Source organism: Mauremys mutica, chromosome 1, assembly GCF_020497125.1.
Source record: "Mauremys mutica isolate MM-2020 ecotype Southern chromosome 1, ASM2049712v1, whole genome shotgun sequence".
In the NCBI taxonomy this organism is placed as follows: Eukaryota; Metazoa; Chordata; order Testudines; family Geoemydidae; genus Mauremys; species Mauremys mutica.
Genome location: NC_059072.1, coordinates 363312052 through 363316626, shown reverse-complemented (window position 1 = coordinate 363316626; position 4575 = coordinate 363312052). Strand labels below are relative to the sequence as shown.

Sequence of the window (4575 nt, the reverse complement as noted above, 5' to 3'; positions counted from 1 at the left end):
ATACTGATGCTGGTGAATATGTCTCCATAATGCCTATGCTAGAGATATATCAGGAGGTAGAACATCATTTTGACGTCTTGCCGCCACCCCAATAAGTGGAAATTAATGTGGAACATAGACTCATAGAACTGGAATGGACCTCGAGAGGTCATCATGCCCAATCCCCTGCACTCATGGCATTTCTCCAAACATCCGCTATCCACGTCCCCCCATCTAGGTGATGGGGTTTTTATGCAATCACCCCATCAAAGTGGGGATCTGTAGCCCATAAGGCCAGCTTGCAATATTGCAGACTGGGTTTTCTTTATTTGTTTGATTGATTATATTATTTTCTTAGTTTTTTGTTTATGTTGAGTTCCAGTATATGTTATTCATAATAGTTATTCATCATAGTTGGCTATAATACAAGGAACCTACAGGCCTGTATCCTGCCTGATTAGCTAGAGCAAGTTAGTATGTGGGTTTATAACATTTGGTATAGATAAATGGCCTACCGGTTACCCCTTTTGACTTTTGGGGAACTGAACGGGGAACCAAACAGAAACATTGAATATGTTTACAGACCGGTAACAGCAGGGTACACCACAGAATATGGAAATCATAAAAGTCATAAGTTAGGCCAAAGGTAATGGTTTTGGGGATGACATAATTGATATTAACATTATGAATATATGTCATAATATGTAGCCTGAATTGGGACAAGAACCTAAATATCTTCTGATCAGATCACTGGCGAGCTCTAATTAAACTAGCTCATACATTCAGGTCAACAATATACACCCTAACACGAAGAATGTTTTCTAAAAGTTCCTCTGGCATCTTGTTGCACAGTTTTGTTTTATCAAGTCCATTTGAGAAAACAGTCTTTCAACTGCAGCATTGCTAAAAGGTAGTAACAGAAACAAAAGAGCAAATAAGCAAAGTTCACTAAAGTCTTTGTCCTCTGCGGCATCCATGTGTTCGAGAACTTCAACCCAAACATGCTCATCTTGATTGTCCTGAGTATGAGGCCAGTGAACCATAAGCAAAACTCTCCAGTGCTGCTCCAACTGTCCATGGTCTCCACAAAACAATGGCAAAAATGAGAGATTGCCTAATCTAGGTCATGAAGGATTTAGTACTGCAAGTGATTCAATCACTTGGATGTTTGGTGGCAATCCCTGTTTCATCTGTTTCACAAACTCCAAGATGAAATCTCGACACCTTTTCTTTTATATATATATAAATACAGAGAGAGAGAGAGAGAGAGAGAGAGAGATACCTATCTCATAGAACTGGAAGGGACCCCAAAGGGTCATCGAGTCCAGTCCTCTGCCTTCACTAGCAGGACCACCTACTCTTGACCTCTTTGACAAAAGGAATGGGTAGTGTGTGTTTTGAAAACTGCACCGAATGGTGACTTCAAAATCGACTGCATGAAGCGGTAAGCAATTTGACACAAAGATAATGATCTAGTTAACACACCAGTCCCATTATCACTAATGCATGGTTTCACAACTCTTGCCAGTAAAATGTCCTTAAGTCCTACAGTAGCTTTTGTGTATTAGCACTTTCAAACTGAAACACATGCTTTATCATCCAGGCTTCCTGAAATATTGGACATACAAAAATCAGAAAAATTTTGTTCACCAGAGCACTTCACATACAGTAAAGGAGTTCAGAATTTGTAGTTTGTTTTTTTGTCTTGGCTATCAGAAAGTGTAGCTTCCATTTATCACAAAAGAACTAATGGAAAGCCATTTTCAGAAAGCTCCAGTAAGCTGCAGTATCTTCTGGTGGTCTGGAAGTCATGGAAAGTGTGAATGAGAGGGTATCTAACGTTGGGGGCTGACAAGTGATGCTGAAAGAGGTCAGGTGATGGTCAGAGAGGGGGGACTCAGCAACAGAGAGAGCAATGCTTGGTGATGGAGTGATAAGACTGTGAACTTCCACAATGCTGAGCTCAGCCAAACTGGGACAAAGAACCCTCGATTCATGAGGAGATCTCCTTTCCCAATCTTGTCAGATAGGATTAAAGTCAATGGCCCCTGGTGATCACATTCTGCAGATGTATTTAACCACTTTGTCACGAAGTTCTTTGGTTTTGACCCCATAAATGACAGGGTTGAGCATGGTGGGGACGAGGAAATAGAGGTTGGCCAAGATGATGTGAACATGGGGAGCAATACCCAAACCATACCGGTGTGTAAGGTTAGAAAAGAGTGAGGGAGTACAAGAGGTCAGAATCACACAGATGTGGGCAGTGCAGGTGTTAAGGGCTTTCTGGTGGGCTTTCTTGGAGGAGATTCTGAGGACGGCCCTGATGATCAGACCATAAGAGAGGGCAATGAGCATCAGGTCTAACCCGATGACTACAGACATTATCACTAAGTCGTATATCCGGTTGACAGTCGTGTTCCCACATGACATCTTCACCACAGATATGTTCTCACAGTACGTATGGGGGATAATGCGGTTGGCACAGAATGGCTGCCTGCTGAGGAGCAGGGGCACAGGCAGAATGAAGAGAACAGCTCTTATCAAACCCACGAGCCCTAGCTTAGCTATCCGTGCATTGGTCAGGATGGTGGTATATCTCAGAGGGTCACATACGGCAACATAGCGATCGAAGGCCATTGTCACAAGGATGGCTGAATGCATAGCCATACTCGCATGAAGGAAGAACACCTGGGTGAGACAGCCAGCCACAGTAATGCCTTTCAAATTGAACCAAAACATACACAGTGCCTTTGGCACAATGGAGGTAGATATGCTGATGTCTGTGAGTGCCAGCATTCAGATCAGCAGGTACATTGGCTTGTGCAGGGTCTGCTCTTTCCCTACAACAAACAGAACAGTGAAATTTCCCAACAGGCCAATAAGGTAGAACATAGAGAAAGGGATGGAAATCAGGACATGGGCAGCTTCTAGGCCAGGGATTCCCATTAGGATGAATGTTGAAGGACCAGAGGGGGTGAGGTTGAAGGATGCCATGATGTGGTCAATGCGGCGATGAGGCTCAGAAATGCTCCAGGTGTCTGCGAAGGGAGAGAAGCACAGTGATGGGGATTACACATGTTGTAACAAGTAGGACAGTAAATATTTCATAGTTATTAACAATCTAGAAAGGGGATGAGCACTGAGGTGACAACATTTACAGATGGCACCAGATTACTGAGGTCAGAGTTAAGTCCTGAGAAGTTCTCAGAGGGAACTAACCAAGCCAGGTGAATGGGCAGCAGGATGGCAGATGAATCACAGAATCATAGAATATCAGGGTTGGAAGGGACCTTACGAGGTCATCTAGTCCAACCCCCTGCTCAAAATAGGACCAATCCCCAACTACATCATCCCAGCCAGGGCTTTGTCAAGCCTGACCTTAAAAACCTCTAAGAAAGGAGATTCCACCACCTCCCTAGGTAAACCATTCCAGTGCTTCACCACCCTCCTAGTGAAAAAGTTTTTCCTAATATCCAACCTAAACCTCCCCCACTGCAACTTGAGATCATTAATCCTTGTTCTGTCATCAGGTACCACTGAGAACAGGTTCCATCCTCTTTGGAACCCCCTTTCAGGTAGTTGAAAGCAGCTATCAAATAGCCACTCATTCTTCTCTTCTGCAGACTAAAGAAGACCACTTCCCTCAGCTTCTTCTCGTAGGTCATGTGCTCCAGCCTTCTAATCATATTTGTTGCCCTCCGCTAGACTCTTTCTAATTTTTCCACATCCTTCTTGTAGTGTGGGGCCCAAAACTGGACACAGTCCTCCAGATGACGCCTCACCAATGTCAAATAGAGGGGAATGATCACATCTCTCGATCGGCTGGCAATGCCCCTACTTATACAGCCCAAAATGTCGTAAGCCTTCTTGGCAACAAGGGCACACTTCTCATCCACTGTAACCCCTAGGTCATTTTCTGCAGAACTGCTTCCTAGCAATTCAGTCTCTAGTCTATAACAGTGAATGGGATTCTTCCGTCCTAAGTGCAGGACTCTGCACTTGTCCTTGTTGGATCTCATCAGGTTTCTTTTGGCCCAGTCCTCTAATTTGTCTAGGTCCCTCTGTATCCTATCCCTACCCTCCAGCATATCTACCACTTCATCCAGTTTAGTGTCATCTGCAAACTTGCTAAGAGTGCAGTCCAAGCCATCCTCCAGATCATTAATGAAGATATTGAACAAAACCGGCCCCAGGACCGACCCTTGGGGCACTCCGCTTCAAACCGGCTGACAGCTAGACATGGAGCCATTGATCACTACCCATTGAGCCCGATGATCTAGCCAGCTTTCTATCCACCTTATAGTCCATTCATCCAGCCCATACTTCTTTAACTTGCTGGCAAGAATACTGTGGGAGACTGTATCAAAAGCTTTGCTAAAGTCAAGGAATAACACATCCGCTGCTTTCCCCTCATCCACAAACCCAGTTATCTCCTCATAGAAGGCAATTAGGTTATTCAGGCATGACTTGCCCTTGGTGTATCTATACTGACTGTACTTGATCACTTTCCTCTCCTCTATGTGCTTCAGAATTGAAACCTTGAGGACCTGCTCCATGATTTTTCCAGGGACAGTGTAAGCATGGACAGAAACTAAG

The 4575-nt window shown here is 44.2% G+C and overlaps 1 pseudogene; it reads right to left on the bottom strand.

The window, feature by feature from the left end:
* Nucleotides 1–2034: 2034 nt before the first annotated feature.
* On the bottom strand, nucleotides 2035–2973 carry LOC123375519 (annotated as a pseudogene).
* Between the last annotated feature and the right edge of the window lie 1602 nt (nucleotides 2974–4575).